Consider the following 23,611-nt stretch of genomic DNA (forward strand, 5'->3'; position numbering starts at 1 on the left):
CATGGATATTGCAACAAATCCAGTGACTTGAAAAAATACAGAAAGACTCCTGAGTTTGATAGTGCCAGCCGCCTAGAGTGGCCTCAGAACTTCAGGACAGATGGGATACACCAGTGATAATGGACCCGTGTTAGAACCCAGGAAGTGGTAGAGAATGCTGGTCTGCTGGGAACAACTGGTGGTGGCTTGGAGTGGTGTCGCTAGTGCAGAATTGGCCTCAGAGACCTCACAGACTTTTGGGCCTGGGGAATGGAAGTCGCTTGGTATAGAGCCTGAATCTGCATGGCCATCACTGTCAGGGGATAGCATTAAACTGTCAGATTCTTAGAGCACATTGTCATGTGCAGGCTGTGATGCCTGTGGGGCAGCTAAGTGACAAAACAGATGTTGGAACCAGTATGGTGCTTCTGAAACCCTGGGATCCTAGTTTAGCAGCAAAGTAGGAATGGAGCAAGTAGTTGCAGTTAAAGGTTTGTTAAACTCCAGGTTGACTAATCCTTGTTATCTTCTGTGATACTTTTGGGACATTTGGGCAAGTCCAGAATTTCTCAGCAAAATGAGCAGTAGTTAGAACTGAGCTGAATTTATTCAAGCAACAATGAAAATGTCATCTCCTCCTGTGACTATCCAGGAAATCATACAAACCATTTTCCTCTGGTTGCAGTTTTCTTTTATTTATTTCTTTGCAAAGCTTTCCCCATTCCCCAAGGCTGTAACAGAACAGATCGTATTGTCCTGAGCCATTTGATTTAAGGCAACAAAATCAGTATCTAATCAAGAATTAATCTGGATAACACCACTATGATTTGCAATGATCTATTGTCATTTGATTGGCTTGAGTGAGCGCAGAGCAGGAAGTACAGAAGAACGTAAGGCACCGTCATCGTGGTCCAGGGTCTTCACAAAAGTCATGTCCCTTATTTGCGCTACAATGCAAATGATAGATATTAGTACAAACATTCCCAATGAATCAGTGACTACAATAAGAAGCCACGACTTACCGGTGGCTTCAATTGCTGTCGTGGAGAAGTGATCCCGGCAGTTTAAAAAGCAAAGAAGCGCCTCTGTAGGGTGGGGGAGGAGTGGGCGTGTCTGACGCCCGTAAAAGGGGCTGAGTCTATGTGCTCAGCCTCTTTCCTCCCTGGAGCAGCAGTGGAAAGCTTCCCACCCTCTCTCGCTTTCTTTTATTCTGTTTGGTGTTAGACTTTATTGTTTTTGTTTCCTATGTTTATTGTCACATGGGGAGAATCCTTTTGGGGGGAACTGGTGTACACATCAGTTTCCCTCTGCCTTTGGCCGCATCATTAAGAGATTGGCGCGTATGTGAGCAGAATGCCAACCTTGCTGGGTAGGCAGGCTCGCATGGCCATGTGGTTTGGGGAAAAGCTTATGCCCATTAGATCCCTGTTATACTACCTTCCCAGGGTGGGTCTTCAGATGGCAAGGAATCCCAGCTTTAGGCTTATGCCTAGAATGGTTCTCCAGGGCGCCATCTGAGACCTTGGGGTATTCATTGTCTGCTGACCGCATCATCGCTGGATTCTTCCTCATGCCATGCAAACTCTCCTTTGCTAGGAAGGTAATAAAAGCTGTGGCCTTATTATTCCAAAATATCTTGGGTGGTGTCTTTTTATGCGAGCTACACACCTGCACTCCTGCAAAGCAATGCATCAGTGACTACATTGGTAAACTTCTAAGACCATAATGAATGGCACCAAGGATGTGCCTTTTACAAAATCACTATTTATCATTTGGATTTGGAGAAAACCTTAAATACTAGCATTTTGGGTATTCAAGTTCTGATTCCATTTTGGGATTCATGTTTCTATTTGGGGGAGAGGATTTTGGAATTGTTTACATTCCATGATTCCCTAGTCGGGATGATTTCAGAAACACTGGAGTGGCTGGGGGGTTTATTATTACTAAAATGACACCAAAATTACAACAGCCCTATTGCCCCCTAAGTTTCAAATATGTTGGACAAAGAGATCCAGTTCTGTGGTCCCCTGAACAAGGGTCCTATCAGTATCCCTTCTTGCCCTCATTGTTCCTTTTTGGGAGAAATAGTCAAAGAAGCCAATAGCCATACTAACATGAGGAAGCAATAAACAAAAGCTCCAAATGAACTTTGAACCAGGAAGCCCAACAAAGCCAACATAAAACCAGAGTATCCCAACAGGGCCCCAGGACAATGTGAGAAGCACAACACAACCAGCAAATCCTAGAAGAACTTATTCAAGCTAGGGACACTGGCTGTGTTGGACCTGTAAAATCAAAGAATACCAGCAGAATCCAGGGCCAATAGAAAGCTTGTAAAGTTGAAGAGAAGAAAACAGTCACAGAAGCCTGAAAACACCAGCTATGAATACTTTTGGATATTCCTCAATAGTTCAGCAATATATTTGGTAATCTATATTTAGCCTTCTTGACGATGATGTCATCTGCTCAGTCATGTCCGACCCTCGATGATTCTATAGGAAAGTCTTCGCCATGTGCCCCTGTCTCTGACTGCTTCTTTTAGCTGGTTCATGATCATGCATGTACTGGCTTTGATTGTGTTGAGCCAGCGGATCCTTTGGCGACCACGCTGCCTTTTGCCTCTGACCATGCCGAGGATTTATGATTTTTCTAGCGAGTTTGACCGCAAGATGTGTCCAAAGTAAGTGAGCTTTACCCGTAATAGCTTGCCTTCTAATGACATAGTTGGTTTGCTCCTCTCTAAAACTATCTTGTTGGTAACTTTGGCTGTCCATGGTATTTGTAGCATTCATCTCCAATACCATAAGTCCAAAGCATCTATTCTCCTCCTTTCTTCCTTATTCAGGGTCAGGATTCTCAAGCCTTCTTGAGAATCCTGAATATCACCCTGAAACAAGAATATCAACTGAAAATATCGGTGTTTTTTCCAGATCTATCTGTGATCTGGAGAGGACCGAATACATTGTCGTTAGTACTAAGAAGCATTTGCCACTAGATGACATTTGCATTTTAAAAGGTAGAGAACTTCAATTTCCTTAAAGAAAAGTGTCTCCAAATGGGCACAACCTCCACATGAAATAACTACACTTCTGGAGTCTTCTGAATGGCCTCCTGCTTCAAAGAACTACGGACCTCAAAGAACAGCAGACTGCTTCAAAGGAATCAACTTTTCATCATTGCGGAGAAGATACTTTTTTTTAAATCAAAAACGTTCATGGGCATCTCCTTCATTATGACAATTTCCTTACCCACCTACTTCATCCTATTTTATACTGCAGATGAAAGATTTCATCGCCCATACACTTTCCAGTAAAGCTAAGGGCAGCTCCGTACATTGAAAAAATAGTGTTATGCCAGTGAAATGGTGTAACGCTAAAAAATAACATGCCTCTGACCATTCCTCACCTTCTGGCTCTCTTGCTTTCACCTGCTGCCTTATCGTGTGTCTTAGCACTCCACATGCCTGCTTGAAATGGTGGAAGAGAGAAACGCACTTTGATTGCGACTCTCCTCCACCTGTCAATCCAGCCAGGCAGCCAATCACCTTTCTCCATGTTTTAAAGGGCCCATGATTGCAGTAATTTTTTAAAACAAAAAATTAAATTATAGATGCATAGTGCTGTTTATAATGCCAACCCTTATGGAATCACGAGCCTTGAATCTTTTAAAAATTAATCCCATAACTGATTTTTGGGGGGAGGGACTTTATAGAGACCGGCTTTGTATTTTAACTGGGTGAAATTTTCTTTTTTTTTTGTTTTGCCTGCAATTTTATGCCTATTTATGCCTATTTGTTGCTCCAGACAGATTGCTCTAAAAAGAAAATGTCCCTGGAAGAATGGAGATGGAGGTGGGTGCAATGGTGGGATTTGGAGGTGGAAATAGCACAACTTCGGGTCTACAGATTTCCTTAGCTTTTGGCTTGCTGGTTGCTCTCTTGTAGATTGCGCTTTTTAGTTGGGGGAATCTACTTCATGCTATTCCTCTGCTCACACTTTTAAAAGGAGAGTGTAGCTACCGGTTTGGTCCTTGGATGCTGAATGTTCATGACATCATGCAAAATGCCAAAAATACGGTGCTTATATAAGGTGAGTTATTTACTATATTTATCCAGTGCTGAATGGCCTCCTTATAACTCTGGGTAAATTTCTCTTTCTTCCCATTTTTACTTGCCTGCAAAAATGGAGCTCTTCTACCAGGTCATCAGTTAGGGACAGAGCATGTAAGATCAGGGACACCTTCTCAGGCTATGCCAGAACAAAGAGCAAACCCCCATTCCACCAAGGTGTGTGGTTGCCTGGTGGAAGTATGAAGGGTGATGGGGGGGGGTAATTTTTGCCACCTACTTTCTGATGCTGAATTTTATATGTAGGATTCTAATGGGGGTTTATTCAGATTGTTATTAAATTGGTTGCTTGAAAGACTGGCAGTCTAGAAATCTAATAAATGAATAAATAATATATATCATCTTCATCAGGCACAATCAACAGTAGACCAGGTTTTTATTATAGGATGCAAATACTGAGACATGGCAGATTAAATTATTATTGTCATATATGTAGCTAAGATTCCTTTATCAGGAAAGCAAAACATAATTGATAGAGAGCTTGTACATGGATTTATAATTCTGTGGTTAATTCTACACTGGCAGTGCCACTCCAAGCCACTAGCAATGTGTAGCTGTGTAACTGCATGCTCCACAGAATTCTGTGTCCCCATCAGGGAATCATTTAAGCACCAGATCTGCTCTGGCACTCAAATGCGACCCCATTTGGGACACATTTCAATGGAGTCCCCAGTCCACCACTGAAATGGGTCCCCCAAGCATGAATCCATAGTGAGTGTGTTACACTGTGAGGGTGGTGGTGGTGTTTTGATTTTTCAGGAAGGTGGGATTGCATGGGAATGCAACCCAACTTCCGGCAAAAAAAAAAAGTAAAGCTCCAGACCACCCTACAACACCACAAAGCCTCCATAGGACAGGGAGGAGCTGGATCTGGAAGGCCCAGCTCATCCCTTCCACTGAGGCCTGCTAAAGGACAGGCTCTATTTGCCCCCATAGCAGGAAAAGGGAATGCAGATTCTCCCATGTTTCCTTGTTGTTGTTGTTAGTTGCGAAGTCGTGTCCAACCCATCACGACCCCATGGACAATGATCCTCCAGGCCTTCCTGTCCTCTACCATTCCCCGGAGTCCATGTTCCCTTAGCTCAGGGCAAATGAGGGCCTGAAGTGCAGCAGGCTCCGGAGGGGCCTGGAATGGTGGCAATGTCATCTGGACACAGGGATTAGCCCTATGTCACCCTGTCCTATTCCACCCATGTGGACTAGGCCTGTATGGAGACAAGAAAAAGAATTGTTGTTTATGTAAAAGAGTATTGCTAACCTAAACTTTTTTTTCTGAAAAGGATGTCAGATATATTGTGTTAGAGGTGTAAATAGACAAAATGAAATTAATAGTAGTGGGGGAATGTGCACCCAATAATGGGAAAGAAAAAATTTATAAGGAACTGAAGAGAGAGTTGGAAATTTTTCTTCTACAGAGATGTTATTAATGGGAGATTTTAATAAGATGGAAGATTCCTTGAAAGTTAAGAACTTGAGTGACAGGGGGGAAAGCTGGATTGACTCAGGAGAAAGGGCTTGATTATTGTTGTTGATTAAAAATGTACAGTTGGTAGATGTCTGGAGAGACAAAAAATATACATCAAATACATTTTCCTCTCTTCTTTTGGGCAAGACACTAATCTTGGTCCAAAAGTAGTTATATCTGGACTTCAAATATGATATTTTCCAGGAATAATTCTGGTTACTTTAGATTTCAGGTGGATAAAAAAAAATTTAGAAATAAGATGGTCTCTTAAAAATATGTTACTACTAGATCAATCAGGAGGAAGGACGCCCTGGAGAAGAGCCTAATGCTGGGAGCGATTGAGGGCAAAAGAAGAAGGGGATGACAGAGAATGAGGTGGCTGGATGGAGTTACTGAAGCAGTCGGTGCAAACTTAAAAGGACTCCGGGGAATGGTAGAGGACAGGAAGGCCTGGAGGATCATTGTCCATGGGGTCGCAGTGGGTCAGACATGACTTCGCACCTAACAACAACAACAACTAGATCAAAGGATCGTTAGAGATTGTGAAACTGATTTTTTGGGAGAAGACCTTAGATAACCGTGCATAATTGAATTGTATGGGATTCAAGCAAAGTGTATATAAGAGGTATCTTGACAATGCATAGTATTTGGAAGAAAAAGAATAAAGAAAAAACAGTATTTACAGAAAAAAAATAAGGAATTGGAAATGGAAATGCTAAAAGCCCAAATAATGTTAAAAGCCCAAATTTTAAAAGCCCACTCCAAGCCACTAGTAATATGTAGCTGTGTAACTGCATGCTCCACAGAATTCTGTGTCCCCCTCAGGGAATCATTTAAGCACCAGATCTGCTCTTGCACTGAAATGCGACCCCATTTGGAACATATTTCAATGGGGTCCACCACTAAAATGGGTCCTCCAAGCATGAATCTATAGCAAGCATGTTCCACTGTGAGGGTGGTGGCAGTATTTTGATTTTTCAGGAAGGTGGGAACTGAGACCTCACATGACCAACTGTGATACATAAATACTCACAGATGCATCCTTGTCAGCATCTCCCTAAAAAGCAAAGAAGAATAACATGGATATTAAAATGCTATTTATGGTCCTTGGTCTGTTTCACAAAGTAGCATCAGTAACACTCAGGGGTCAGCAACAAAGCCTGGGACACAGTGCTAAAGACAGGAGACAAAGATTTCCTGTCTTTGTCCCTGTCCCTTTGCCCATGAATCCAGCTTGATGAATGTAGTTTGTGTACTTTAACTGGTGTTGGGAGGCAGATTGTTCCTATACATGATTGCTCCTGGTCATGTAGGACACTGATTGTTTGAAATTGAAATCTGTGTGCAGATTTTGATTCTGCTGGTTCAGGGCAGTTATTTTCAAAAGGGAAGTTACTGGAGGGTCTGAGGCAGATACTTATAAAGATAATAGCATCATATTTGTATGATACGTATTCCAGAAAACACTCAACCTCCCCCCCAATAAATGTTTGTTGTTTCTTCCCATGTTTTCCCTCCCACACCTCTTACCAGGAGGCTCCCAAGTGAACTGAACTGTTTTGTTTTGGTTCATGAAGAATAGGGAGCTGAAAGTATGGTTTTAAAGAGTCCAAGATATATAACCCCCTTCCAAACAATCTGAAGGGGTTTAAATGGCCCCTGAGAAGGGATGTATCTTGGGGGTGAGGGAAGCAAAACATGCCAAGAAACAAAACATATTCCATTTTGTAGGTCACTGCTAAAGATGAGTAGCAGTGATTCAAACATATGCTTCATTTTTTGGTTCATGGAGTAGGGAGGAGGAAGCATGAATTTAAAGGGTGTCAAAGACATTTAAACTAGTTCCAAGAACTTGGAGGGGTTTTGTGCAGATCAAGTCCGTTTAATCCAAAATCACGGCAGATATACAGGCACCCATCCAAAATCACGGCAGATATACAGGCACCCACACAATATCTATATGCTTTCCCTTGGGTTAAGTAGCACTTGAGTTGAATGCAGCTGTCCAATGCAAGGACACATTGTCTAAACCGAAGGTGAAATGTGACAGGCATCATATAGACGCCCCAGAAAAACAAATATTATAAAATGCTGCAAAAACAGAGATTTGAAACACTCGCCATGCCTGGCATTTTCTAAGTTTAATAAGAGAGGGAAAATGCACTAGGTCATATATCTTTCAATGTGCCAGCCTAAAAGTCACGACATATATTTAAGAAGATACCTGCACTTCTAATACACTTAAGCTTTTATATATTTATTTATTTGTTTATATATATTAAAGCTTTCACAAAGAGTGTTAGCAAACATATTTGTTTTAGGCCCTCTAACATAATTTCCCAGGGCTATACATTGAATTTAAGGAGGAACTGTATGGGTATCTTACCCTATTTTATATATTTAGTCTACTTATATTCTATCTTACGGGCATCATCAAAACTCCAGAGAATATAGATTACGAATCGTGAAGAAAAATTATAAAGGATTTAAAATACTCACCAATATACCCTAAATATAATGAGAGGGGAAAATGCATTAGTTCATATATTTTTCCAGGTGCCAGCCTTATACCCATGACAGATATTTAAGAAGATACCTACACTTCTCATTCACTTAAGTTTTTAAAACTTTCATAAAGAGTATTAGTACATGTATTTGTTTTAGACCAGCTGACATAATTTCGAAGGTCTGTACTAAGAGCAAAAATAGCGCTGATGTTTCTTTAAATTCTCATGTAATTAATGCAATGCAACTCAACTGAATTCATTTGAATACTTTGTAACCATTTCCTAATGTGTGTGTGAGTTTCTGCCAAGGGATTCAGCTGATGATGCTTTCCCCATGAAAACGTGGAACTAGCCTTCCGTACACAATTCTGTTTTGAACTGAGATATGCATAAAAAGGAATCAAAGAGAAATCCCTCTTTTAAAAGAGGGGACAAATGAAACAAAAATCAAAAGTGACTTATTAGATAAGTCCCCACAAAATAAATTTCAAGGGAATTGGATCAAGACATTTGCATTTAGAGAACCAGGAAGTGTATGGCTGATGTACCCTATCCAGACTAAAATCGAAAACACAGAAATAGGATATGCAAAAATCATAGAATCATAAAGTTTCGAACTGATTTGGTATAGTAGTACATAAGTTCAAATGAAGGATCTCTCTCTGTTAAGAACTCTCCTTCGATTGGTGCTCCTATAAGAAATTATTTAGCAAATCTCCCTTCCTCATTATTCCCTGTTAGTATTAGTGTTAAGTACAAATCCTTGTTTTTTTTGCCCAAAACAAGGGCAGCGAAGAAGGGATTCCCTCCCAATCGTCCTGTACTTCTGGTTCTTTGTCAGCAATGTGTTATTCTTCTATTTGGGTGGTTAAGTGTTGTATTTTGTATTTTACTTGTTTTGCCATTGTCATAGCTTGTGGGACAGCATAGGGGGAGTCAGATTTTCTGGGGAGATCCGGCCTACATCCCAGACTCCCAGGATTGGGGGCCTCCTAAGAGATGGCAGGGAGTGACGGGTCCTGGCACTTGGTAGGCAGGCCAGGGACTCACACCACTGGTTTGGCCAAGGTGGGCCAATGAGTGTGTGTGCCACCAGAGGTAGTTTGTGTAGGACACATCCCTTAAAGGGGATACTGATCGAAAAGGAACCCATGTTTCTGGCTGGGAGACGGGAAGGCAATCGTTTGCAGGACATTAGGATCTAAGTAGTGGGTAGGGGAGTGATTAACTGACCACTCCAGTAGAACTCTGCTCTGTGTCAGAACCAACACTCCTATGTGGCCAGGTTATGCCAACAAAACAAAGATGTGGCCAGGTTATGCCAACATAACAAAAATGTAAAATTCATTTTTTGAATCAATGATGCCCGATTGCCTATCAAAGTCATCCAGAGTGGGCCATTACTTTTATAGTGGGTTTTAATTGAAGTTTTTTTGTTAATGCTCTAATTCTTGGAAATGCATTTATTTTTAATAGTTCTATACTAACTTATAATTAATTAATTGAGTGATAATTATTTGATATAATTGAGTGATATAATTATATAATTATTTACACACATTAAAAAAACTAATTGTCTATCAAAATTGACTGAGCAACTGGGGGAGGGGGTTAAACAGACTGCGGGACTAGAGGCTCTCCAAAAAAGAAAAAAATAAGCCGGACCCCCTAACAGTTATAAATTATAGCGGGAATATAGCAACATAGAAAGAGAAGGGGAGGGAAATAACCAAAGAGCAACAATAAGGCAGGTTCAAGAAAGGAATGAAAACATGTGGAGGGGGGGAGGATCTGCCCAAAAACAAAGAAGAGAGAAAAGCTGCCTAGCAACAAGGAAGAGGGAACAGAAAGACTGGAAAAGATAGAAAAGAGAGAGAAAGTGAGAACCAACCTAACAACAAAGCAAGGGAAGGGAATGGAAGGGAGTAAGCTGATAATTGATTTAACTATTTAATTATAAATGATTTAATTGATTTGTGCCCAGAGAGGGGGGAGACTGCCCACGAATGATTGGGGGTCCTGGGAGGGAATAGTGTCTTGATTGCGTGGGGGAGGGAGAGGGACACAGGCGGACGCTGCTCACACCAGAGTGGGGAAGGGATACCAAACAAATGTTGAGAAAATTGAGCAGGAATAATTGAGCGGGAAGCAAATTAGGTGGGGGAGGGAGAGGATCTTAAACGGAGAAAACTCCACCCAAGAAGGGGGAAGGGTCATTAAACAACTGTCAGAAATTGAGCGGGAACAAATAGGGCGGGAAGATAATCAAGCGGGGAAAAAAAACTGCAAACAGAAAACGGAGGGGGGAAGGAAGGGGAGAGGACAGAGAGAGCGAAAAAGAAGACACCGGCCAAACTACCAGCAATGCCGAAAGAATTAGGCGGGAACATTGTGTTATGCACAGAAAAGAGGGGAAGGGGGAAGAAAGGGAAAAAAGGGGGGAGAGGGGAGGGGAAAGAAGGGAAAAGGAAGGGAAGAGGGGAAAGAAGGACAAAAAAGAGGGGAGGGGGGGAAGAAGGAGAAAATGAGGAAAGAGGGGGGGAAGAAAAAAGAGGGAAAAGATAGGAGAGAAATAAGAAGAGTTCCCTTCACTAACTACCAACCCACACCGAACAGACTCCAAATCAAATTAAGTTCTCCTCCCATCCCACCCATCTACCCAACCAAACCAAATTAATCAACACCCCACCCAGCCAAAACAACAAATTGCCACCAACAGATCTACCCAAACCAAAACAATCAACTAATCCTGATTGATTTCACACTAAATTAACACCTGCCCATCCACCCACCATATACAACCAACTACCATTAATTAATCTACACAAACCCAATACCGAAACCCACCCCCCCCAAAAAAAACTAACCCTCACCCAACAATCTAAATTCTACCTCAACCCACCCAAAACAATTAAATTCCAAAAAATCAAGTTAATTGAACCCAGCCGAAGTAATTAATCCAACCAACCTATCAACTTACCCTCCACTCACCAAACAACCCAAACTGCCAACTAGCCACCATCCAATCCACAACTTCCAATCACAATCCAACATGAAATAACACTCAGGCCACTCATACATCACACACCCCTGGACTGGGCAACCCTGAGGTGCCACAACAGCCGATCGGGACCACCCCTCCAGGCACCCACAACGACACACACCCTACACCCAGCACATAACTACACATAAGTGGAACTGGAAAGCCCTGAGAGGCTGTAATTAGCGATCAGGGCCAACCTCCCACAGATACACAAACTCACACACACAAAGACAGAACCGGGGTTCAACAATCAACCCCAGCCAAACCATAGAACTAAGAATTGAACCAACAGTGTCCATAGAGCTCATAATGCCTAACAAAACTGAGGAAGGAGAAAAAGCAGGGGCCTTGATAGGGTCAGGGATCCCAATAATAAGGGGCAAAGGCAGGCACAGCGGATGGCGGAGATACATCAAACCAACCATACTCGAGCCCCCTCCAGACTCCACCCCATCCCTCGTGACACTAGGCTGGAGGCAAAGGTAAACAACCCTCCTCTGACACTAGTGCTGTGCAACGCCAGGTCAATAAACAACAAAACCTCTACGCTGCAAAACTACTTTGCAGAGCAAAGAGCGGACCTGGCGTGCATGACAGAAACCTGGACCAGGGAGGGGGAAACAGTTGCCCTCAAAGATCTAGCCCCTGCTGGGTTTTCTGTCCTCCACCAGTCCCGGACAGTGGGGCGGGGAGGAGGGGTGGCAATCCTAACCCGAGAGGCTTTCTCCTTTAGAACCTGCGCCATCAATACCAGGCATTGAATGTGTTGGCCTCGGATGGGGATCAACCGAGAGCGTGGCCATCTGGCTAGTATACTGCGCGCCCAATGCACCGCCAGATGCCCTGCCTGCCCTGCTAGAGGCGGTGGCGGCTTGGACGCTACAGTTCTCCAGTCTATTGTTTGGTGTAGTGACAGTTTGGTGTAGTGGTTAGGAGTGCGGACTTCTAATCTGGCATGCCGGGTTCGATTCTGCACTCCCCCACATGCAGCCAGCTGGGTGACCTTGGGCTCACCACGGCGCTGATAAAACTGTTCTGTCTGAGCAGTGATATCAGCGCTCTCTCAGCCTCACCCACCCCACAGGGTGTCTGTTGTGGGGAGAGGAGTGGGAAGGCGACTGTAAGCCGCTTTGAGCCTCCTTCGGGTAGGGAAAAGCGGCATATATGAACCAACTCTTCTTCTTCTTCTTCTACTAGTCCTGGGGGACTTTAACATCCATGCTGAGCTACTGTCCTCTAGAACTGGACAGGACCTAGTGTCATCCATGGCAACACTAGGGCTCTCGCAATTTGTTGTTGGCCCCACCCATCAAGCAGGTCACACCCTGGATCTTATTTTGGGCACAGGTTTGGATGTGGATCTGGTCACAACAACAACCGTTCCATGGTCAGACCAGTATGCTCTAAAGGCTCGGCTAAGGCTCCCACCACCTCCTCAGTTGGGCGCCGAGCAAATTTTAGCTCGCCCGCAGAGACTTATGGATCCAATAGGATTCCTGACTGCTCTGTGGGAACCAATGCCTCCCGGCACTTCTCTCAACGGCCTGGTCAGTGACTGGCATAACAGACTGTTGACTGCCATTGATGAGATAGCTCCCCAATGCCCTCTCTGGCCCCGTCTCAAGCGAGCCCCCTGGTACACCAAGGAGCTTCGCGACAAGAAACAGGAACTGAGACGGCTAGAGCGAGTTTGGAGGAAGACTCGTGATGAAGCCTCGAGAACATCTTATAGAATGCAGATGAAAGCCTATGAGATGGCGGTGAAGTCAGTAAAACACAATTTTTACTCGGCTACCATCGCATCTGCAGACTCACGCCCAGCTCAATTGTTTAAGGTAGTTCAATCCCTCACTGCCCTGATTGAAGGGCAACAAAACAGTAGCCAATTGGACATCAGCTGTGAGGCATTTGCGAGTCATTTTGCGGACAAAATCTCGACACTCTGCCACGACCTCCCTCCAACCTTAGATACAAAAAGTGAACTAGAGGCCCCTTGGCCGTCTTTGGAGAAAACTATGAGTACCTTCAGATGACTCACATTGACCGAAGTGGAAAGGATTCTAGCGACAACAAGACCAATTACATGCCCACTAGATCCTTGCCCATCCTGGCTCTTAAAAACAGCTGGCATAAAGATAAAGGGCCCCCTCCAGGAGATAATCAACCTATCTCTCACAACAGGAGAATTCCCGGAGGGTTTGAAAGAGGCTGTGGTACGTCACCTGTTGAGAAAAAACATCTCTAAATCCACAAGAGCCTAACAACTACAGGCCCGTTTCGCATTTAGCGTTTCTGGGCAAGATGATAGAAAGGGCAGTCACAAACCAACTGACGGAATACCTGGAAGAAGCTTCGGTCCTAGACCCATTCCAGTCAGTCTTCCAGCCTGGCCATGGGGTAGAGACAGTGCTAGTCGTCCTGACGGACGACCTCCGTCGCCAGTTGGATCGAGGCGGGTTGGCCCTGCTGATATTATTAGACCTCTCAGCAGCGTTCAACACAGTCGATCACGAGCTTCTAGCTCGCCACCTCATCGATGCTGGAATATGAGGGACAGCCCTTCAATGGCTGATCTCCTTCCTCCAGGATCGTGGACAGAGGGTTGCAATAGGAGAGAAAACATCAGACCACCAGCAACTTACTTGTGGAGTCCCACAAGGAACAGTCCTCTCTCCTATCCTATTCAACATCTTCATGCGCCCTCTCGCACAACTGGTACGGAAGTTTGGGCTGGATTGTCATCAATATGCAGATGACACCCAGCTCTTCCTCCTGATGGATGGCCGCCCTGACTCTCCCCCAGAAGCATTAGCCAGCTGCCTAGAAGTAGTGACGAGATGGCTCAAGCAGAGTCATCTGAAGCTCAATCCTTCAAAGACGAGGTCCTGTGGCTAGGTAAGAAGGGCCCATGCGAGGAAGCACGCCTGCCTACCCTGGATGGCGTGCAGCTCTCTACGGCTCACTCCGCCAGGAACCTAGGCGTGATTCTGGACGCCTCCCTCACAATGGAGGCCCAGATCACAAAGGTAATGTGGCTGGCATTCTACCATCTCCGCCAAGCCAAACTACTAGCGCCCTACCTGGCCCCGGAACACCTAGCCACAGTGATCCATGCGACGGTCACCTCTAGACTGGACTTTTGTAACTCGCTCTACGCAGGCCTGCCCTTAGCCCTGACCCGGAAACTACAACTAGTTCAAAATGCAGCAGCCAGGATCCTCACAGCAACACCATGGAGGTCTCATACCCGTCCTATTCTCCATCAGCTGCAATGGTTACCAGTTGAATTCCAGATCAGACTAAAGGTTCTGGTAATTACCTTCAAGGCCATACGCGGTCAGGGCCCAGTGTACCTAAGGGACCGCCTCCCCGCCTATGCCCCCAATAGAGCTCTGCGCTCTACATCCTCCAATCAGCTAAGGATCCCTGGCCCTAAAGAAGTCCACCTGGTCTCGACCAGGGCCAGAGCATTCTCTGTTCCGGCCCATACCTGGTGGAATGAGCTCCCAGAGGAGATCAGGGCCCTGATGGAGGTTAAACAGTTCCGCAGGGCCTGCAAAAAGGAGCCCCTCCACCAGGCATTTGGCCGAGACCAGACATAATCAATCAGCGACCAAGGGCCCCTGTTCCCCCCCTACCCCCCCTCAGAATCCCATCAATAAGCCACCCCCCTCAGAATCCCATCAATAAGCCCTGGACCTGTTTGTATTACTATATTGTTTACTGTTATACTGTGTTGTTATCTGGTTACAATTATTAGTTATCAGTTATACATGTTTTACAGACTGTTTTATTTATTGTTCTCTATTATAATGTAAACCGCCCTGAGCCTCCGGGGAGGGCGGTATAGAAGTATGATAAATAAATAAATAAATAAATAAATAAATAAATAAATAAATAAATAAATAAATAAATAAATAAATAAATAAATAAATAAATAAATACATACATACATACATACATACATACATACATACATACATACATACAGTTGATGAGAGGACATGCAGTAATGGGTTTAAACTACAAGTACAACAATATAGGCTAGATATCAGGAAAAAAAATTTCAATGTCAGAGTAGTTCAGCAGTGGAATAGGCTGCCTAAGGAGGTGGTGAGCTCCCCCTCACTGGCAGTCTTCAAGCAAACAAAAATCAAAAGTGACTTATCTAATAAGTCCCCACAAGATAAGTTTCAAGGGAATTGGATCAAGACATTTGAATTTAGAGACCCAGTAAGTATATGGCTGATGTGCCCTATCCAGACTAAGATTGAAAACACAGAAATAAGATATGCAAAAATAATAGAATCATAAAGTTTTGAACTTTTTGGGATAGTAGTATATAAGATCAAATGAAGGATCTCTCTCTGTTAAGAACTCTTCTTCTATTGGTGCTCCTATAAAAACTTGTTTAGTAAATATCCCTTCCTTATATGCATATGTTACAGGAATGTTAGTGTGGTGCTTTTTAGAGTGATGTGATGTGATGGAGAACACTGAACACTCCCCAGATGCAATTGAAAGTACTGAAAATTTAGATTCTCTGTGGTATGCTAAATCTCTATTTCTCAATGGATACTTTCCCTCTGAATACTGTGTCTTTGCTGAACAATGTTGAACAATGTATATTATTATTGGTCCTTCACCTAAACACATATACCCATATATATTGATGAATGTATACCGCTCATTCTATTTCTAGGATAGGAATTATATAATCTTTCCCCCCATTCATCCACACTGGGACAAATAAGGTGGAGTTGACTTTATGGAGGAACTGTATGGGTATCTTAGCATTATTTGTATTTTTATTCCTCTTATTCCACTTATATTCCAGTTATATTCTATCTTATGGGTATCCTCTAAACCCCAGAGAAATATAGGAAGAAAAATTACAAAGGATTTAAAATACTCACACTCATTACAGGCTAAATATAATGAGAGGGGAAAAATGCATTAATTCATATATTTTTCACACATATTCATATACCCATGACAGATATTTAAGAAGACACCTGCACTTCTCATTCACCTAAGCTTTTAAAACTTTCATGAACAGTATTAGTAAATGTATTTGTTTCAGACCCTCTAACATAATTTTCCGGGTCTATACTAAGAGGAGAAATAGCGCTGAAGTTTATTTGAATTATCAAGTAAATAATCCAATGCAACTCAACTGAATATATTTGAACACTTTGTTGTTGTTATTGTTGTTATGTGCGAAGTCGTGTCCGACCCATCGCGACCCCATGGACAATGATCCTCCAGGCCTTCCTGTCCTCTACCATTCCCCGGAGTCCATTTAAGTTTGCACCTACTGCTTCAGTGACTCCATCCAGCCACCTCATTCTCTGTCATCCCCTTCTTCTTTTGCCCTCGATCGCTCCCAGCATTAGGCTCTTCTCCAGGGAGTCCTTCCTTCTCATGAGGTGGCCAAAGTATTTGAGTTTCATCTTCAGGATCTGGCCCTCTAAAGAGCAGTCAGGGTTGATCTCCTCTAGGACTGACCGGTTTGTTCGCCTTGCAGTCCAAGGGACTCGCAAGAGTCTTCTCCAGCACCAGAGTTCAAAATTCAATTCTTTGACGCTCGGCCTTCCTTATGGTCCAACTTTCGCAGCCATACATTGTAACTGGGAAGACCATAGCCTTGACTAAATGCACTTTTGTTGGCAGGGTGATGTCTCTGCTTTTTAGGATGCTGTCTAGATTTGCCATAGCTTTCCTCCCCAGGAGCAAGCGTCTTTTAATTTCTTTGCTGCAGTCCCCATCTGCAGTGATCTTGTAGCCCAGGAAAATAAAATCTGTCACTACCTCCATTTCTTCCCCATCTATTTGCCAGGAATTGAGAGGGCCGGATGCCATGATCTTTGTTTTCTTGATGTTGAATTTTAAACCAACTTTTGCACTCTCCTCCTTCACCCGCATCAACAGGCTCTTTAGTTCCTCTTCACTTTCTGCCATTAGAGTGGAACACTTTGTAACCATTTCCTAATATGTGTGAGAGTTTCTGCCAAGGGATTCAGCTGATGATGCTTTCCCCATGCAATGAAAACGTGGAACCAGCCTTCCGTACACAATTCTGTTTTGAACTGATATATGCATAAAAAGAATCAAAGAGAAATCCCTCTTTTAAAAGAGGGGGGAAATGAAACAAAAATCAAAAGTGACTTATTAGTTAAGTCCCCACAAGATAAGTTTCAAAGGGAATTGGATCAAGACATTTGAATTTAGAGACCCAGAAAGTATATGGCTGATGTACCCTATCCAGACTAAGATCGAAAACACAGAAATAAGATATGCAGAAATCATAGAATCATAAAGTTTTGAACTTTTTGGGATAGTAGTATATAAGATCAAATGAAGGATCTCTCTCTGTTAAGAACTCTCCTTCTATTGGTGCTCCTATAAAAACTTGTTTAGTAAATATCCCTTCCTTATATTTCCCTGTTAGTGTTAGTGTTAAGTACAAATCCTGTTTTTTTTTTTCCATTTCTGTAGAGGCTATTGAAAGTATTGACTGATTTTGCTATTTTGACAACTGATTGATTCTGCCATTTAACCATTGGAAACAAAGGAAGGCTCTGACTCACCAGGGCTGTGGTTTGACAGGCAGAGGAGCTGGCACCAAAGTTAGAGCACTGAGGATGACCTGCAGTGGAACGTCAAGCTGGCTTGACACACAGGTGTCAGGCACATGGGTAAGGCAAAGAGGCAGGCCATTAAATATTGCCACTTGCAGTGGCCTGGCCTCTTTCACCCAAAGCTGCAGCGAAAGAGGGATGCCCTCCAAATCGCCTTGTAATTCTGGTTCTATGTCAGCAATATGTTATTCTTCTTTCTGGGTGGTTAAGTGTTTTATTTTGTATCTTACTTGTTTTGCCATTGTCATAGCTTGTGGGACAGCATAGGGGGAGTCAGATTTTCTGGGGAGATCCGGCCTACGTCCCGCAGTCCCAGGATTGGGGGCCTCCTACGAGATGGCAGGGAGTGACGGGTCCTGGCACTTGGTAGGCAGGCCAGGGACTCACACCACTGGTTTGGCCAAGGTGGGCCAATGAGTATGTGTGCCCCTAGAGGTAGTTTGTGTAGGAAACATACTTTAAAGGTGATCCTAGTTGAAAAGAAACCCATGTTTCTGGCTGGGAGGACAAACCTTTGTGGGGCATTAAGATCTAGGTAGTGGGGAGGGGTGTGGTCCCCTGAACTCTGTTCTATGTCAGAACCAACACTCCTATGTGCAATTAAAAACTGTGGCCTGGTTATGCCAACATAACAAAAAGATACAATACATTTTTTGAATCAATGATGCCCGATTGCGTGTTAAAGTCATCTAGAGTGGGCCATTACTTTTATAGTGTGCTTTAATTGACTTTTTTGTTAATGGTCTAATTCTTGAAAATGCATTAATTTTTAATAGTTCTTTACTAACCTATAATTAATTGAGTGATATAATTATTTACAGTTGATGATTAAATGAACTAGATGATTATGATGGTTGATGAATAAATTAACTAAATCCACTACAGTTGATGATTAAATGAATGAGATTAAAAGAACTAGTTCATTAAATGAACTAGATATTTGAATAGATAACTAGTTGATTGTTGTGAGATAAAATAATAGCATAATATTGAAAACAGAATTAGAAGAATATTTTTAAGGTGCTAAAAATACAATGCATGGTAAAATGATCTAATGATGTTTGAACAGTTGTAACATGATTCTTTCAATGCTTTCCAGATGCTTTTGAGAATGTTATTATTATATGCTTCCTATGTGTAAGTCTGCCATATGCTGAATCTCTCCCTTTTGCCATCATAACTGTATATCTAGTTTGTCTGTCTGTCTAAACATGTTCTCCTGAAAATTGTGCCTCTGCCATGCTTTCACTTTAGGTCTTTATTTGATGAAGAAATATAGAAGGACACCAGAAGCCGATTCACCATTCCCCTTGGAGCAAGATTTAGAGGGCTCATTGTCTACATTTCAATCAAATGCAGGATGGTCAATGTATAAAGAAGATTTACAGTGCTTTGTAATAGGGGAAAAATTTCTTATAAGTTGAATCTTGCCCATCTGCACAAAGTGTTCGTAATGGATATACAGATAGCACATTTCCTCAACAGCCAAATCTTTACCTTTTTATTAATTTGCCATTTTCAGATAAACTAAATTATCTAATCCAGGGTGGGAAATGATTGGACATAAATCTTTCTAAAATGAGGGCAATATCACCAACATATGTGGGGGCTTTTAAAAAGCATTTAAAATACTCACACCTATGACTGGAACTTTCCATATTTAATGAGAGAGGGGGAAATGAATTAATTCCTGCATTTCTCAATTTGACAGCCTTATCCACAAGAAAGATATTTAAGTTCATTTCTAATTCAGTTAAGGTGTTAAATCCCTCATAACGACTGTCCATAAATATATTAGTTTTAGCCCCTCTAACACTATTATTTCCCAGGTCTGTATGAAACAGACTAAATGAAACAAAATCAAGACTATTATCTAAAATATGAAATTTTTAAGATATTCCATCTCCCCCCTCCAAAAATAGTTTTTAGGGAACTGGATAATTTAGAGACCTGGAGGAATTTGACTGAGGTGGCCCTATCCAGACAAAGATCCCATAACTACAATCTGCACATATGGTTTGGTTACTGTTTAAATGGGGTTAAATACCAGGACTAAAGGGAATTAGTGCAGCTCACCAATCTATTGTGCATATGTTACAGGAATGTGAGTGTGGTGCTTTTTAGAGTGTTGTGATGTGATGGAGAACACTGAACACTGCCCAGATGCAATTGAAAGTACTGAAAATTTAGATTCTCTGTGGTATGCTAAATCTCTATTTCTCAATGGAATACTTTCCCCCTGAATACTGTGTCTTTGCTGAACAATGTTGAACAATGTATATTATTATTGGGCCTTCACCGAAACACATATACCCATATATATTGATGAATGTATACCGCTCATTCTATTTCTAGGATAGGAATTATATAATCTTTCCCCCCGTTCACCCACACTGGGACAAATAAGGTGGAGTTGACTTTATGGAGGAATTGTATGAGTATCTTACCATTATTTGCATTTTTATTCCACTTATTCCACTTATATTCCAGTTATATTCTATTTTATGGGTATTCTCTAAAACCCAGAGAAATATATGAAGAAATATTACAAAGGATTTAAAATACTCATATTCAAATAAGACTAAATAAAATGAGAGGGGAAAATGCATTAGTTCATACATTTTTCACACATATTCATATACCCATGACAGATATTTAAGAAGACATCTGCACTTCTCATACACTTAAGCTTTTACAACTTTCATGAACAGTATTAATAAACGTATTTGTTTTAGACCCTCTAACATAATTTTCCGGGTCTATACTAAGAGGAGAAATAGCGCTGAAGTTTATTTGAATTATCAAGTAAATAATCCAATGCAACTCAACTGAATATATTTGAATACTTTGTAACCATTTCCTAATGTGTGTGAGAGTTTCTGCCAAGGGATTCAGCTGATGGTGCTTTCCCCATGCAATGAAAACGTGGAACCAGCCTTCTGTACACAATTCTGTTTTAAACTGAGATATGCATAAAAAGGAATCAAAGAGAAATCCCTCTTTTAAAAGAGGGGGGAAATGAAACAAAAATCAAAAGTGACTTTTTAGATAAGTCCCCACAAGATAGGTTTCAAGGGAATTGGATCAAGACATTTGAATTTAGAGACCCAGTAAGTATATGGCTGATGTACCCTATCCAGACTAAGATCGAAACACAGAAATAAGATATGCAAAAATCATAGAATCATAAAGTTTTGAACTTTTTGGGATAGTAGTATATAAGATCAAATGAAGGATCTCTCTCTGTTAAGAACTCTCCTTCTATTGGTGCTCCTATAAAAACTTGTTTAGTAAATATCCCTTCCTTATATTTCCCTGTAAGTGTTAGTGTTAAGTACAAATCCTTGTTTTTTTCATTTCTGTAGAGGCTATTGAAAGTATTGATTGATTTTGCTATTTTGACAATTGATTGATTCTGCCATCTAACCATTGGAAACAATGGAAGGCTCTGACTCACTAGGGCTGTGGTTTGACAGGCAGAGGAGCTGGCACCAAAGTTAGAGCACTGAGGATGACCTGCAGTGGAACGTCAAGCTGGCTTGACACATGGGTGTCAGGCACATGGATGGCGCAAAGAGGCAGGCCATTAAATATTGCCACTTCTAGTGGTCTGGCCTCTTTCGTCGAAAGCTGCAGCGAAAGAGGGATGCCCTCCAAATCGCCCTGTAATTATGGTTCTATGTCAGCAATATGTTATTCTTCTTTCTGGATGGTCAGATCCAGCCTACGTCCCAGACTTCAAGGATTGGGGGCCTCCTAAGAGATGGCAGGGAGTGACTGGTCCTGACACTTGGTAGGCAGGCCAGGGACTCACATCACTGGTTTGGCCAAGGTGGGCCAATGAGTGTGTGTGCCCCTAGTGGTAGTTTGTGTAGGACACATCCCATGCTTCTGGCTGGGAGGACAATCCTTTGTGGGACATTAAGATCTAGGTAGTGGGGAGGGGAGTGGTCACCTGACCACTCCAGTAGAACTCTGCTCTGTGTCAGAACCAACACTCCTATGTGTAATTACAAGCTGTGGCCAGGTTATGACAACATAAGAAATTCATTTTTTGAATCAATGATGCCCGATTGCCTGTCAAAGTCATCCAGAGTGGGTCATTACTTTTATAGTGGGTTTTAATTGACGTTTTTTGTTAATGCTCTAATTCTTGGAAATACATTGGTTTTTAATAGTTCTATACTAACTTATAATTAATTAATTGAATGATATAATTTTTTACAGTTGATGTTTAAATGAACTAGATATGATTGATGATTCAAGAAACTAGATGATTATGATGACTGATGATTAAATTGTTGAGTGATATAATTATTTACAGTTGATGATTAAATGAACTAGATGATTATGATGGTTTATGAATAAATTAACTAAATCAACTACAGCCGATTAAATGAACGAGATTAAATGAACTAGTTCATTAAATGAACTAGATATTTGAATAGATAACTAGTTGATTGTTGTGAGAAAAATAATAGCATAATATTAAAACAGAATTAGAAGAAGATTTTAAGGTGTTAAAAATACAATGCATAGTAAAATGATCTAATTAATGTTTGAAAAGTTACGACATTTTCTATGTGTCTTTCAATGCTTTCCAGATACAATGGAGAATGTTATTATTATATGCTTCCTATGTGTAAGTCTGCCATATGCTGAACCTCTCCCTTTTGCCATCATGGCTGTATATCTATCTCTGTCTGTCTATCTGTCTAAACATATTCTCCTGAAAATTGTGCCTCTGCCAAGATTTCTGCTTTTGGTCTTTATTTGTTGAAGAAATATAGAAGGACACCAGAAGCCGATTCACCATTCCCCATGGAGCAAGATTTGGAGGGCTCAGTGCCTACATTTCAATCAAATGTAGGATGGTCAATGTATAAAGAAGATTTACAGTGCTGTGTTATAGGGGGGGGGGGGGAATTTCTTATAAGTTGAATCTTGCCCATCTGCACAAAGTGTTCTTAATGGATATACAGATAGCACTTTTCCTCAACAGCCAAATCTTTACTTTTTGATAGTTTGCCATTTTTATATTAAAAAACCCTAAATTATCTAATCCAGGGTGGGAAATGATTGGACATAAATCTTTCTAAACCGAGGGCATTACCACCACATGTGGGGGCATTCTCTCCTGTGAGCATGGAGAACAAGCATAGGTCCAAGTCATTATAATCCATTGTAAGTCCTCCAAAGGGGGCTAAATGGTCAATAGCCCTTTCAGCCAAAAAGAAAGACCCGGCCGAGACTTACCTCAGCCGAACATTGACGCGGCGGAGGGCTTGCTGGGAGGGAGAAGTGACCTCTCAGAGGCTTTCTAGCGTGCGTGCTGACAGCAGCGCGCACGCGCACAGCGTAAAGGGTGGGGTGGGACCTGTGGAGAGTATTTAAGTCTCCACGTGCGCAGGTCTCGTCCTCTTCACCAAGAACGCCGCGGGAGCTGCATGTTCCCTGTGGTGTTCAGGAGCTACACGAGGCGAGCCGAAAGGGCCGCTCTCACAGCACCAGCCTGATTTTGGGCGGGTGTTGGAGAGAGACTGGATGGGCCTTGCCGACCTGGGGCTCACGGCCGCACCCCCCCCTGCTGTCAAGCAAGCTCGTCGGGCTCTGTGCAAAGAGGCCGATTCTCCCCCTGGCAGGTCAGGCCCTGAAGGCAGAAACGGCTCGCTAGGCTTGGTGGGCGCCTGCTTCAAAGCACTCCGCTGCTCTTTCCGCTGCTCGCACAGTGGGCTGGGGACTGAGAGGCTGCCGGTGTCGAGCCCAGCTGCATGAGGCAAGCTGCGAGGACCGCGTGGCTCTGTGCAGCTCCCTCGGCACCAGCCTGATTGAGGACCGGTGCTGAGAGTG

At 42.4% G+C, this 23,611-nt stretch overlaps 1 long non-coding RNA gene across 1 annotated transcript; it reads right to left on the bottom strand.

Annotated features, from left to right (window-relative positions):
• Positions 1-699: 699 nt before the first annotated feature.
• LOC143838914 (uncharacterized) lies at positions 700-23,209 on the bottom strand. The gene is made up of 3 exons (XR_013231474.1): positions 23,018-23,209; positions 6,604-6,627; positions 700-926 (listed from the first exon to the last, which is right to left on the bottom strand). It is a non-coding gene; the product is annotated as an uncharacterized LOC143838914 (long non-coding RNA).
• Positions 23,210-23,611: the final 402 nt, after the last annotated feature.

The sequence above is a fragment of the Paroedura picta genome, chromosome 5, assembly GCF_049243985.1.
Source record: "Paroedura picta isolate Pp20150507F chromosome 5, Ppicta_v3.0, whole genome shotgun sequence".
In the NCBI taxonomy this organism is placed as follows: Eukaryota; Metazoa; Chordata; class Lepidosauria; order Squamata; family Gekkonidae; genus Paroedura; species Paroedura picta.